Source organism: Armigeres subalbatus, chromosome 3, assembly GCF_024139115.2.
Source record: "Armigeres subalbatus isolate Guangzhou_Male chromosome 3, GZ_Asu_2, whole genome shotgun sequence".
Lineage (NCBI taxonomy): Eukaryota > Metazoa > Arthropoda > Insecta > Diptera > Culicidae > Armigeres > Armigeres subalbatus.
The window spans coordinates 333,762,663-333,778,356 of NC_085141.1; the positions used below are offsets into that span (position 1 = coordinate 333,762,663).

Sequence of the window (15,694 nt, forward strand, 5' to 3'; positions counted from 1 at the left end):
GCGTATTTTGAAGGATTTTTTTTTAAATCAGGGGGCAACGTTTTACTTATATCAAAGCATCAAGTCTCCCCTATTGGAGGGTAACCGCGCCCTTCGGTGGGGTTTGATCCCACGAAACCAGAAACGCCAGATATAGAGACTCATTTGCTTAGCTTACATTCTATGATATGTTACGAAAGTCGGTGTTAGGTGACCTGACACGACGGCCCTCCGACGAGACAGGAGGTTTGCGCAGGTTAGGCGACGAATAAAAGATCACGATTGGAAGCTTGGAAATTGGAGCTGCAGGTCACTGGGTTTCGCAGGTTGCGACAGAAAAATCTACGATGAATTACATCCCCGCAACATCGACGTCATAGCGCAGCATGAAATCTGCTGGACAGGACAGAAAGTGACACGAAAGACCATCACCTTGCCGTAATCCTCTGCGGGTTTCGAAGGGACTCGAGAATGCCCCTGAAACTCGAACTACGCACATCACCCGATCCATCGTTGCTTTGATCAACCGTGTCAGTTTATCCGGAAATCCGTGTTCGTGCATTAGCTGCCGTAGCTGGTCCCGATCGATTGTATCATATGCGGCTTTGAAGTCGATGAATAGATGATGTGTGGGCACGTTGTATTCACGGCATTTCTGCAGTACTTGGCGAATGGCGAACACCTGGTCCGTGGTTCGTAGATGGGACACACGACACTTCCATCCACTCCTGCGGCAAAACTTCCTCCTCCCAAATCTTGGTAATGACCCAGTGCAGCGCTCTAGCCAGTGCCTCATCACCGTGTTTAAACAGCTCTCCTGGTAGTTGGTCAACCCCAAGGGCTTTGTTGTTCTTCAGCCGGCCAATCTCCTCCTGGATTTCCTTGAGATCCGGATCCGGTAAAATTATGTCCTGCGCGCGTTCTCCCAGGTCCATCACCATACCGCCATCTTCGTCTGCCACATCGCCATTCAAGTGTTCTTCGTAGTGCTGCCGCCACCTTTGGATCAACTCACGCTCGTTCGTAAGAAGGTTTTGTCCTTACAATCAGGCTGTGGCACGTGGCCCTTGCGTGAAAGGTTTAACTTCTCATAGAACTTTTGTGCGTTATTAGCGCGGTACAGTTGCTCCATCTCTTCACGGTCTCGATCTTCCTACTGGCGCTTTTTCCTCCGGAAAATCGAGTTTTGTCTGTTCCGCACCCGTTTATATCGTGCCTCGTTCGCCCTCGTGCGGTGTTGCAGCAATCTCGCCCATGCTTCATTCTTCTCTTCCACTAACTGCTCACATTCGCCGTCATACCAGTTGTTTTTCTGATCCGGGGGCACCGTGCCAAGTGCAGCGGTTGCGGTGCTACCAATGGCGGATCGAATATCTCTCCAGCCATCTCCAAGATACGCTGCGCCTAGCTGCTCTTCCGTTGGGAGTGCCACTTCCAGCTACTGCTGCTGTCTACCGTCTTGTAGCCGCGGCGTCCGACTTCGACGCGTGTTGTACACCGTCGAGAGTTTTGAGTGCAGGCATACTGCAACGAGGTAGTGGTCGGATTCAATATTCGCACTGCGGTAAGTGCGGACGTTCGTGATGTGGGAGAAGAATTTACCGTCGATTAGAACGTGGTCGATTTGGTTTTCCGTTTCTTGGTTAGGTGATCTCCATGTGGCCTTGCGGATATTTTTGCGGGGAAAGAAGGTGCTTCGGACTACCATTCCGCGGGAGGCTGCGAAGTTTATGCATCATTGGCCCTTATCATTCGATACGGTGTGCAGACTATCCGGTCTATACATTTCCTCCCTTCCTACCTGTGCGTTCATGTAACCGATGACGATTTTGACGTCCCGCAGTGACGTCCTGTCCAGCAAATCTCCTGCAGCGTCACGACGTCGAAGTTGCGGGGATGTAATTCATCGTACGTAGATCATCCTGTCGCAACCTGCGAAACCTAGCGACTTGCAGTTCCATGTTCCAAGCTTCCAATCGTGATCCTTTATTCATCGCCTAGGTCTTCTAGGTCTAGGTCTAGGTCTAGGTCTAGGTCTGCCGATTATATCGAGTCGCATTATCTCTTACATTGTTCGTAATTATTGGTTTTCCAGGCGGCTTATTGGGCCTGTGCAAACCTCCTGTCTCGTCGGAGGGCCGTCGTGTCCGGGCTGTTTAACGTCCCACCTAACACCAGGACTCGGATTTGAGCGCTGTGAGCGGCACACGGTCGTTTTGTGGGGCCTAGGCAAGCCCCACAACTCACAGATGGCCTGGGGAGGGATCGTCAAGTCCTGGGACATAGTCCCAGCTGCCCACGATGGTCTTTCGTGTCTGCTATTCAACATCGCTTTGGAAGGGGTAATACGAAGAGCAGGGATTAACACGAGTGGTACAATTTTCAATAAGTCCGTTCAGCTATTTGGCTTCGCCGGCGACATAGATATTATGGCACGCAACTTTGAGAAGATGGAGGAAGCCTACATCAGACTGAAGAGGGAAGCTAAGCGTATCGGACTAGTCATCAACACGTCGACGACGAAGTACATGATAGGAAGAGGTTCAAGACAAGACAGTGTAAGCCACCCACCGCGAGTTTGCATCGGTGGTGACGAAATCGAGGTGGTAGAAGAATTGGAGTACTTTGGGCCACTGGTGACTGCCGAAAATGATACCAGCAGAGAAATTCGAAGACGCATAGTGCTTGAAAATCGTACGTACTTTGGACTCCGCAAGACGCTCCGATCAAATAGAGTTCGCCGCCGTACCAAACTGACTATCTACAAAACACTTATTAGACCGGTAGTTCTCTACGGACACGAGACCTGGACGATGCTCGTGGAGGACCAACGCGCACTGGGAGTTTTCGAAAGGAAAGTGCTGCGTACCATCTATGGTGGGGTGCATATGGCGGACGGTACGTGGAGGAGGCGAATGAACCAAGAGTGGCATCAGCAGTTGGGAGAACCACTCATCGTTCACACCTGCGAAAATCGGACGACTGCGGTAGCCTGGCACGTAGCCAGATTTTTTTTTGTAGCTTTATTAGAGCTACAAAAAAATATTGGGCTACGTGCCCGGCTACCGCGGTCGTCCACGTAGCCAGAATGTCGGACAATAATCTGGTAAAAATAATGGTTCTCGACAGCAATCCGACGGGCACAAGAAGGCGAGGTGCGCAGGGAGTAAGTGGAAAACGATTTGCGGACCATCTGCAGATTGCACAGCTGAATGGAGAAGACTTTTATGCACTGCACTAAGGCCATTTCGGCCCTAGTTTGAAATAATAAAAATAATAATACAGGAGTCGGAATTTCTTTGAATTTAGTAGATATTGATTGGCCATAAAAAAATAAGCTATCAATCAAACCTGAGCTTACGAACATGAGACTAAGTAAATTTTACACGGGTCAAATTAAAAGCGTACCATCGTCGTCTGTCAGTTTATGTAAGTTGATGTAAGTAAGTAAGAAAAATGAATGTAGTTCCGTGAATTGACGCCTTGCTGAAATCAATACAAACTATTATTCATTAAAATAGCCTCCAATAGTCTGGTATAGTTCAATACAGCAAAGCAAATTTGTGAACCATATAGAAGGAAAAATGTGGCTTTGTAGGATAAAAAAAAATCAGCTACATGCTTCAAAAGACGCGTACGGGCCTCTGGTAGGTAGTCGTAAATCAAGTTCCAGTTCCATCGATTCTCAGCCAGTAGATGTTTCACTTCTATATTAAGGACGCTAAACATGTCGGGGTCACCAAAGAGTGCCATTGTAATCCGCTTAAAGCGAATAAAAGACAAGACGAACATCAGAGGAACACGTTTATGCGCAAAAACAAATCGCAACTGGCCCCCAGGCGGCAAAATACCATGTGAACTTCTTGAACGACCGGAGACCCTGTTATTATTGTTAATTATATTGTGAGAAGCGTTTGCCGCCCATTATATGCTATGAGCTTGACAAATAAAAGATAACTATTGGAAGTTTACATCAACCGCCAAAGTGAATTTTAATATTCGCACTTTATTTTTGGCAGTCGAAATAGAAGCATCAACGCTTCAGGTGTCTCACAACTTGGGTGTTTTTGTTTTCATCTCCGAACAAGTCTTTACGCACGTAATGGCACTCGCTCAATCATAAAAGGCTTAATGAGCAAAGTGTTTCGAATTTTTTATCGAAACTCCATTCCGTTGGCTAACGCGATAAAGTGAAGAGCAAGTCGAGTGATAAACTTGAAATTTTCTCCCTCTTCCGATGTTGTTGTTGACAGCCATTTCTTCGAATTTTGTACGCGTTTAGGCACTGAAGTTGTCCGGCGCGGTCCATATATGTAGGTGAAGTGGGGTCCGTACACATATGCTTTTTATATCTAAGCTAGCGACCAGATTGGCGATAGTGTTGTTTGCTGATGGTATCGCAAATTGTTGTGCTCATTGCTCATTGATGTAGTTTTACTTTCCTTATCAATAATTCATTTGAAAAAGTCTTCCCATACGTCTTAGAATACAATTGAAGTGTACAAAACTATGAACTTATGCAAACGAAAATACATTTCGTTCTGAATTTCCCCTTTCTTATATTATTATTATACATTGATTTTTGAAATAAATTATACGATAACGAATGATTTGACTATTTTGTTACTTTTTAGAATTTGACCTGTGTATTTTTCAACATTGGAAAATTCTAAATTTGTCATTCAAAAATTCAACAATACAAACATTAACATAGGTGAATTAATCCAATGAAAAATTCAGTATCAATCGAATCCATTAACATTATCTCTATTTTTGAAACCTATGCAGCTTCCCGTTTTCTGCGAACGTTGGACTAGTTTATATGCTTTTACAACTCACATAACATTCATTGGCGCGGTAAGCTTATGAGCGGTTATGTGATAGGGTAAATGACGACTATGGTATGGTCTGTTATTTTGTTGGCACAGGGTTATGACCTTTTAGGCTCAAATTTGATTCAAACGTTCTTCGTATATCAAAGCATCTTTGGAAAAGAATCAAATAGTTCGTTTACCCTTAGGCAAAACCATAGAATAAGTAGTCCTTTTCCCTATCATTTACAAGATAAGTTATCAGTGATATACGACGCATTCCGATTTCAGCCAGCGTGCTCTTGTCGGATGAGAGATTTTCCCTTTACGATGATTTTTTTCTTCTTTCAATCTGACAGGTGGTGTGATTCAAAGACGCCGCCTAGTGCATGTGAGACATCTTACAGCACTGATTAAAGTGAAATGATGTATGGCAAATGTATGCTTATTTAATAATAGATGAGAGCGTTGTTCATTATGCTATACTAAGAAATTGTAAACTTATTTTAATGACATGATTCCTGATTGAAATTGAATGTATAAGTTAACAAAGTCTACCATGATCAGTTTAAATAGCGTTAAATAGCAAAGTAACGGCAAACAAAAGTAAATTTGCATCTACCTTCGACACCAAAATAGGTCAAATAAAGTTGGTAGGGTGTCACGATTGATCATATTTAGTACTAGCAGACCCGACGAACTTCGTATCGTCTTAAATTGATTTATTCTCTGATTAATTCTCGAGTTATGAAGATATTGGTGTTTCATTTGTATGCATTTGTATGTATGGGCCCCGGGCCCCCACAAATCTTATGTACCAAAACCAACCTTTTTTGTACATTTTGGGGCCCCCACGTACCATCGGCCCCGGGGCCCCCTTCCGGCTAAATCCGGCCCTGGAGGAAGCCTACATCAGACTGAAGAGGGAAGCTAAGCGGATCGGACTAGTCATCAACACGTCGAAGACAAAGTACATGATAGGAAGAGGTTCAAGAGACGACAATGTGAGCCACCCACCGCGAGTTTGCCTCGGTGGTGACGAAATCGAGGTGGTAGAAGAATTTGTGTACTTGGGCTCACTGATGACTGCCGAGAATGACACCAGCAGAGAAATTCGGAGACGCATAGGGGCTGGAAATCGTACGTACTTTGGACTCCGCAAGACGCTCCGATCGAATAGAGTTCGCCGCCGTACCAAACTGACAATCTACAAAACGCTCATTAGACCGGTAGTCCTCTACGGACACGAGACCTGGACGATGCTCGTGGAGGACCAACGCGCACTTGGAGTTTTCGAAAGGAAAGTGCTGCGTACCATCTATGGTGGGGTGCAGATGGCGGAACTGTACGTGGAGGAGGCGAATAAACCACGAGTTGCATCAGCTGTTGGGAGAACCATCCATCGTTCACACCGCGAAGATCGGACGACTGCGATGGGCCGGGCTCGTAGCCAGAATGTCGGACAGTAACCCGGCCTTAGTCTGAATAAATAAATAATAAATAATTGAAAAAGTGATTAAAATGTGGCAAAAATAACCAATATATGACAACAAGTGCAAAAAAACAGCTTTTTTTTCAAAAACCGCTCTGTCGGAACCTCTGAACTATTTTTTTGCAATTCCTGATCATAATACCTGGTTTACAGTTCGTCTTTGAATGCTAAAATGGCCTACTTTTCCATATCAACCGAATGGGTGCTTTAATGACCATTATGCAACTCAAATGGGTTGCATAATATCCATTATAGCACTCATTTGGGTGCTATAATGAAAAACCAACATGAGAACAGTAGTTACATGATTTCATTTTGCTGATTTTGCTTGGGTAAGTGTTCAAATAGTGTATTCTCTGCGTCGCGTCAAAATTAAATATTTTGATGGACATGAAATCATAATTTTCCAAATGGTAGTTCATCTATCGCTTCGTGGTTTGAAGAGCTATGCAGTGTGGAACGATAACATAGAATCCGATAGTTCTCTGCAGCAACATGATTTATTCGCAAGAATGACTGTAAACTGTAAAATTTGGTACTTTTTTACCATACTGAAGCTCATTTTTCGTCATTGCAAAAAATTGCGTGTGCAACTCGTTGCAAAACTCGATTTTTTCAACACTCGTAGTATTTATCCAACTCGGCAAGCCTCGTTGGATAAACGTACAACTCGTGCTGAAAAAATCATCTTTTTGCAACTAGTTGCACAAACTACTATTTTATAATTTTGGGTTGTTCTACAGAAATGCTCCAGATGTTAGAATCTTCTATTTAAGGCTTGAGCACTTTTCTGACTTTTCGAACATAGTGTTTTTTTGGGACACCCTAATGTAGGTGCTGTATTGATTGTTTTCTACACAAATAAGAAATGAAAAGTCTACGTAGACCCTTGATAAACCACTAGACCCTTCCCCCCCACCCTTCGTAAACAAATCCTTGAACCCACCGCCACCCTCCCAAGTGTCTACGTGGTTTATGGACAGCCCCATATTTTATTCTTCACCAACGAATTTGACGAATCTATTCAGCCTTTTAGGAGCTTTCGCAACTATTTGAACCATCATTTTATCACTTTTTCAATTTGTACCGTATCATTTAGTATTCCCTTTCCAGGGCTGGTAGCGATCAATGCTGCTCAAAATAGTGACTTTAGTGACCAACGTTGTCGAAAAAAGAGACCAAATAGTGACCTTCATTTGCAGAAAATGTGACCGAATAGTGGCTTTCAAGATCTCAAAACTCATGTAGGGTAACCGTACCCTTAGTGGAGGTAGCACCAATAGTGGAGGTAGTGGAGTTTCAATGAGATTTATCATATTTATATAGTTTACGATGGTTTCAGTTGATGCATCGTGCTTTAAATATCCTGTTGAATGCAACTTATCTTAAGATTTCGCTTGAAAAACTATTGAAAACAATGATTTTCTTAACAAAATTGACTCCCTTGCACCTATAGTGGTGCAACTGTACCAATAGTGGCGAGTCTCATAAAAACCAATGGATAGCACCACTATAGGAACCCAAATTAATTTTTACCGCCACTAAAGGAACAGTGTACCCATAGTGGTGCAAGCAATATTTGGTAATTGTTGATGTTAAATGACATCTATCTCATTTTTGTTAACAAATTTATTAGTTTATCTATTGACTAAGATATTAAAAACGTGAATTTCCCATAATCATCAATTTTTAAAAAATATTTTCTTTTGTGGATGTACTAATACCTCCACTATTGGTACCGTTACCCTACGATTAGGGATAAATCGATACAAGTAAATACGAGTAAATACTCGATACTTTTGATTCGATACCAAGTACTTTTGGAATCGATACTTTTATACCGATACCAAGTAAGTATCGAATTGAAGTAGTTGAATCAATTGAGTACTCAATTCAAAATCTATTAAATATAACTTAAATAGAAACACTCATATTTTTTCGTAAGAATCTTTTGAATGCTAGTATTTAAATCGAATAAATACGTTTAAGTATTTATTTTTTGTTAAGAACATTATTTTAAGCTTTTAGGCTGTGAACCATTCCACCGATTCGTCTAACTTTTAAGTAAAACTTTACAGTTCAATGGCTATTCCGCCGTAGTTAAAAATAACCCGCCAAATCCATTTCGTTCCGAGTTATACAATCTGTCAAAACTCAAATAGGTTCGCTTCGGAGTAAAATTTTAACCACGATGGGAAAATAACAATCCAAGTGTCAAATTTGAACTAAAAGGTAAACTAATCGGTGAAATGGTTCACAGCCTTAGTGGAATGTATTTATTTGTAATAAAACGAGTTTGTACTATTCCATTTAATTCCACACTTGAAGTCGAATCAAGTACGAGACACTGAAGACGACCCTACTGTTGAGGTCGAAATACGTATCTGTCAAAGGTACAATAAAGTAGTATTTTTTGCTGCTTAACACTTAGGTGTGACCAATCCTTCCCGAATTTCCTCCAAGTCGATAATTAATTACGCAAATATCTTGGGTAATATTGGATCTGCACTAATATTTGCAGCTGTTTCTGTGTTTCAATTCGCTTAGATGTAAATGTGTTCGCTTTTTACACACTATCGAGATAAGTTAATTATAAAATCAATGGACAAATAATAATGGAAAGTGCTTAAACCTTCCACTATTCAGTGTTTGATCCAACATAAATTATGAATGACTACTTGTGAGTGACAAAATAAATTTACTTCGAATTGATGAGTACTCATATGATACAAGTAGGTATCGATACTTTTAATTCGATACTTTAGTGGTATCGATACTTTTATTCGATACTACTTGAAAGTAAAAGTATCGATACCTTAGTGGTATCGTTTCATCCCTACCTACGATTTGAATCAAGGTAAAATCTTGCATTATTCGAATCATCCAACTAACTCACCTCAGGATGTTTTGTATTTTCGCCTTGATTGATTTTCCGGCAAATGAGAGAAACGAAAGGATTATGCATGAAAAACTCAAGCTTCTTTAAAACTACAAACGAGTTTACTCGCGCGTGAGAACTTGATGAATAAGATTTGGAATGGTTTTACCAGTAACACTCAAAATTTAGTTTCATTTGAAGTTAAAAACTAGCCAGTGAGTCAAAAAAGGTTACACGGTATTGTTGGAACACCAGATAGTGTGGGACACCTCGGTGTTGATAAAAGATAGCTGGGAAGCAGGTGCCAGGCGTAATTCATTAGAAGGTTGGACCCTATTAATATTTTGGTTTTACACTGGTTTCATAACACTCTTGAAGGGTAAAATGTGATCTTCAAGAGCGTTATAACACATAAAATGTTACTTGGGGAATGTTCGGTTGGTTGCTGGCTGGTTAGCAGGAATCCAGAAGGATGAATGCACGTAGCTGGTGAGCAGAACATCGAGACGCGTTGTGTATGCATTGGAGTCGGGCCACTTGTACAGGCGCATGTGCTAGAAAAGTTGGCGTGCAAATTTCGGAGTAAAGACCATTTGTACGAGCAATGGAAATAGACCAGGGATTGTTTTGCAAGGAAGAGGCTCAGCCTCAGCGTTAGAAGGAGCAAAGAGTGTCGCGAGGCGTCCACCCTAAGGAGGAGTGTTGGAATACCAGATAGTGTGGGACTCCTCGGTTTTGATGGAAGATAGCTAGGAAGCAGGGTCCGGCTAGTTGTACTTGCTTTTAGGTAGATATATGGAAGATTGTTATTGATATATTGTATATACCCGTTGATTGAAAGAAAAGAACTGAAGCTGCTGGCAGAATTACCAGCCTAGCGTGGAGCAGAGGGAACTTCAGTATTGTTTTAATTTAAACAACAATATTGCAACAAGTTCTACATTATTGTGGGGAACAATGTTTTGTATCACTTCGAACTTTTTCCTACAACCTCTGTATGCGAAACTGCCTGTTTATGATTGAAAATTATGTAATAATTGCTAGATATAGAATTTTTCGAAAATATAATCGAAATTAGATTCATCTGTTCATTTGAAAAACTTTAAAAAATAAAAAAAATATTGCCTTTCAAAAAAAAAAAGACTGTTTCTAGAAATAGCACTGCTGCATCATAAAATATAGGGGAACTGTTCCGTTTTCCATCTCACTGAACATATATTCATCTCATCGCAAAACAAAGAAATACATCACTTCTTTTTGCTAACACGCGTGCTCAATGGTGAAAAAACCACAAAAATAAGAAACAAACCAAATTCCTTTTCATTGCTTTGTTTTTGATGGGATGGAAATAGGAGCTATGGGATGAAGTGCCGAACCGTTCCCCTATTATGAACATTAACGGACAAATAAACAACGATCGTAGTAACAAATTTAAATATATTTTTGAGATTAAAGACTCGACGTAAGATGTAGAGAAAAACTTTTGAAGCTCCTCTTTGAAATCAGGGGTTTCTCATACCTAATCTAAGAATTTTAGTTAACAATAATTGCTAAATGACAATCTTAAATGTGTTTAATTTGCATCGGGATTACATTAATTCATCACAATTAACCATAGCACAAATTGCCAGAGGCCAAAGAATCAATTTTAAATCCAAATAGCTTGTTTAGGCTTCCAAAATTCCTTAAAAAGAAGTTTCTTCGGAGTATATCAAACGGTAGTTCAAATTCAAAATTTCACTGTTATTTTATTTATCATCATAGTGGAAACGAATTTGGTGGAAACTTCAATAAGCGATCGCACCAGAAAATTCATGTAGAATTAAAAAGCTTCAGTTTTAATAGTTCAATTGATTATGGAGTTTAATAGTTTTTTTTTTCAATAATATTAACATTTAACAAAGTCTCTTAGGCTTTGGAATATGTTTGGATTCACGATCGCATTCTGCTTACCTCACAGTACATTCATGAATAGTGACATAGAATCTGTACATTAAATTATTGGAAATCTAATAACTGAGGCTTAAAAGCTGGTCACGTATTAGTAGGAAATTAAAGACAAGAAGAAGCTAAGAGCGACTTTCGGGATAACAAGCCTAGAGAGTTCATTTTTTATACATCCATCAGTTTTACTATAAAGTACCCGTAACGCTGGGTAGACACCTTTACGTGGTGTGTTACGGGGTAAGATCTACCACGGTCACATTGCCAGCTACAGGCAAATCCTGACCCAACGAATACCTTCCCAATATCCAACTCCGTGGTGCTTATGAGGGTGTCGCTGAGTGGAGAGCCTCTCTTTAAGTATCACATCAACATTTCCTTTCCCTCCCCTAGTTGTGGTGCAGATGGGCGTAGTACGGAGTAGTAATCCTCACGCTTTTGTAATTTTTGTCTTAGATTGAAATCAAGGACTACACCTACCTTGATTTCTGATAGCAATCTGGACAGTAGTTTCAAAAGAAACATGAGTTTTAGTCTTAGTTTAGTTTCAGTTTTTTTTTTTTTAATTTGGAATTTGAATATTTTCTTATTTTCGTATATTTATTTACTCACTTTTCCATATTTATATGTTTTATATTTACTTAATTTCATAATGTCATATTTTTATACCCTCATATTTTCAATTTTTGCTATTTTTTGATTTTTATGCTTTTATAATTTTATAATGTTGTATTTTATGCTGCCATAGACTGCTGATAAGCAACTATATTGTTTAATTATATATTTTCATATTTTTATATCCATATTTTTCAAATAATTCATATTATCACGTTCTGATTTTATCATCTATATACATAAAAATGAATTTCTGTCTGTCTGAACCTTATAGACTCCGAAACTTCTGATCCCATCGGCGTGAAAATTTGTATGCAAAGGTTTTTGGGACCGGGGAAGGTTCTTAAGATGGTTTGAGACCCCTCCCCTCTTTGCAAAGGTGGGCTCCCATACAAATGAAACAGAAATATCTGCATAACTCGAGAACTAATCAGAGGATAAATCAATTTTAGGCGAAACGAAGTTCGTCGGGTCTGCTAGTGTATTCATATTTTCCTATGTTCATATCTTCATATTTTCTTTTTTTTCTTGTTTTCATATTTTTGTTTTTCTTCGTGCGTTCATATTTTCATATATTTATGTTTTCATTTATTTATAATTTCATATAGGGGGAATGACGGCTTTGGCAGGTTTTGTTCTATTATTGGCAGGGGTTTTTTTATGACTGACTAGGCTCAAATTTGGCCTAAACATTCTTTGCATATCAAAGAATATTGTGGCCAAATTTCATACAATTTGGTCAACAAAAACCCCCCTGCCAATAATAGAACAAAACCTGCCAAAGCCGTCTTTCCCCCTATCTTTATTTTCATATATTTTTATTTTCATATATTTATATTTTTATATATTTATTTTTTCATATACATTTATATTTTCATATTTCATACTTTAGTTTTCTCATATTGTTATTTTTATAGCATGTAAATATAATAGTGTGAAAGTGTGAAGTTATGTTCATATTTTATACTTTCTTATTCTCCAATTTTGTTTTGAACCCAGATTTGAACTCTTGATATCTGGATGGCAATGATCGCTAATTTGATATAAATGAACAACAGATAAAATTAGAAATGTGCTATAAAGTTACTAAAATAGTGGAATTGAATGGGATAGTACTTAACACTCGCTTTAAAACAATATTTCGAAATTGATGAAAATTAAAAAAAAGACTTACCTATCGTCACAATAACTGCGTTTCCAGTTTAGCTGTATTGATGATGTAATTTTTCGTATTTGTGATGCTGAAGAAAACTAATCAAACACGGCGAATGCTAATATTCTCTTCTATCCAAATCTTGATGAGTCACTTTTCTTATTTCTAAACGAACAGACCTAACCATTCAAAAAACAAAACCCAGTTGTCTGTTCTTATACAGATTCACTCACTATTTACAATATGATGTGAAATTTTTTAGCATAAAGTAGCTTGTTTCATTTTTTCCATCAAAAAATTAACTCACTTTCGATTTTCCTTGTTTGACCAGTGACAGCCCTCCTTGAAAGAGCTCCAAAAAGTACCAACAATTAGCATATGTATAGAAAAAACAGTTACTATCTCTGCTTGCTCACATAACCCGTTAATATTGATGCCCAAAATAAGGTAATTTCTCCACGTTGGTCAACCAGCCCCAGATTTTCACTTGTTTTCGCTCGGCACAGTTGTTTCAACTTAACGCATTTCCACACAAAGGTACTCGATTTTCAAAAGATATACGATTAAGCATAATCGAAAAAGCCACATACCGCATGCGTTTCGGTAGATGACTTTCCGCGAAACCACGCCAATCCCAATGGCAACACAGCGAACGAAAACAACACTGGAACTACGAAGTCGCCGGGCAGGAAAATAATCAAGCAATACAGATGAAGAAAACTTGGAAGTTGGAAAACCGCTTTCCACGCTCTGCAAATCACCAGCCCACCATCATCCGAGCAGATCTATCACCACCGCCGCAATGCGCAACCTCTGCCGGCCAATTGGTTTGAATAAACAGTTGGTGGGTGGATAGCTGGCGAGGTCTAACATTTCAAAAGTTCTTATCAGAGTTCATAAGACATGTCTAATCATTTCAGAACATAAATCTTAATATTCAATTAGAAAAAAACTCATCTAACTCAAATCTGATATTATGATTATGGTACTTCATTCAGAGGCATGAACGCTAATCGACGTCACACGGTTGTGAGGGAATAATTCTGCATTGCGATTAATTATGAATCGACGAAGCTAACAAAATAAACGGATTTGTATTTGAATTCACCGATCAATCAGCCAGCAGAATATTCGCCACATAACCGACATTACAAGCTCTTTTGAAATGTTAGTCCCGACAAAGGTGGTGACCAGGGAAAGCCGGTCGAATCACGTACGTTTTCCACCGTAGAATTTCCACCGAAGCGTTTGTCCACTTCGAACTGGCTTGACTTGACTTGACTTTAGCCAAGAAGTAACACTCCAGCAACAGCGATTCACCGTCTCCACCGTGTGAGTGTTAAACGCGAACTGGGCTCAGCAACAGCGCAGTGCCGATAATCCTCTCCGGTTCCCCGTCAGTTGTACCTCGCGCGCGCGTTGATGCCTAATAGGAAGCATGTCGTCGCTCAGTCAGCCAGTCAGTCCGTCAGCTGAGCTTTGGAGTAAAACTTACACGAACGACTAATGGATCGCGATTTGTACGTAGTTGTGTTTGGTGAGTATACAGCGAGATGCGGGCGAGTGGTATCCACAACACAAGGGGGATCGTTGTTTGGAGTGGAATCTTAGTAATATCTAGCAGACAGCTGATCGAGTGAGAGTATTTACGTTTGTCTGCGGAACAACAATCATAAGCTGCAAAACGTTGGCTTGTAAATTTTGTAAACCGTTTTGAAAACCGATACCATAGGCAAGCAGAGAAATGCACTGTTGAATGAAAATGCTGATATTATTTCATAATCTCCCAGCGTCTTTCTTTTATCACTGTCTCTCTGTTGTAAGCTTTGTTTAAATATTGTATTAAAATTCAACTTAATTAACCGAGTCCATCCATAAATTATATAACGCTCAGAGGGGAGGTGAGTTGGCCGAAGTGTGACATTCCATACAAAAAATAATTTGAAAGATTCATACAAAAAGTGTGACATGGGGGGGGGGAGTTGAAAATGGAAAATTTTAGCGTTACGTAATTAATGGATCCTCCCTTAGCCAAGACACCAACCTTATATGGTGCTTATATGGTTCGATGTAACATTTTCTTAATAACTTTTACACGCTACGGTCGATCGTTATAAAATTCAATAGTGATCAACAAGGCTTTGTCTCTTGTCGAACGCAACCTGTTGCGGAAAATAAAAAAAAATGACAATGAAAAGTTGTCTAATGTTTTTCTTAGTTGTTTAATGTTTTTTTTTTTCTTTCAAATATCCAGAGTAAAAAGAGGAATAATAATACAATAAATTAGCAATGATTTGTAATAAATTCAAGAAATTTGTAGAACAATGACTTCTAGAGGATAATGTGTTTTTGTGCACTTTTTGTGCACCAAATCACTTTAACATGGTAAAACCGTAAACGGAACTAATCGCAATGTTCACAAGACTTGTAGAGCACATCAAAAGCTTCCGTTTAGAGGTTGTTGCGATGATTTTTGGCATTTATATCTCTTGTTAGATTTTTATCAAAATTGAAAATAGCCCAAAAACACTAAATTGACTTGAGCCACCTTGAAATTTTATCCGAATTAGCTGAAAATTTCACAGGAGGCTTATTTTAGCATAAGAATTGTGATTCTGGGCTGACCGGTTGAATTTTTGATACTTTTTGAAAATATGAAGAGGTCTGATACATACGGACACACAGACACTTGTTCAGCTCGTCAAGCTAAGTTGATTGGTATATAACACTATGGGTCTCCGAGGCCTCTATTAAAAGTACGTTCTCGGAGTGAAAAGCTATCATTTCGGAACAACTTTGTTGTACAAGAGAGGCAAAAAAAG

The 15,694-nt window shown here is 39.5% G+C and overlaps 1 protein-coding gene across 6 annotated transcripts in view; it reads right to left on the reverse strand.

The window, feature by feature from the left end:
• Positions 1-14,271, reverse strand: part of LOC134225695 (uncharacterized) — a 137,705-nt gene extending 123,434 nt beyond the window's left edge. Inside the window, exons 1-2 of one of the 6 annotated variants that reach the window (XM_062705984.1) lie at positions 14,090-14,271; positions 12,894-13,051 (exon numbers count right to left, since the gene is read on the reverse strand). The gene's annotated coding sequence lies outside the window, so the exon portion shown is untranslated. Of the gene's footprint in view, positions 1-12,893; positions 13,225-13,462; positions 13,543-14,089 lie in introns of all 6 variants that reach the window. The other 5 variants (XM_062705982.1, XM_062705981.1, XM_062705980.1 and 2 more) reach the window with 5 other exon arrangements.
• Positions 14,272-15,694: the final 1,423 nt, after the last annotated feature.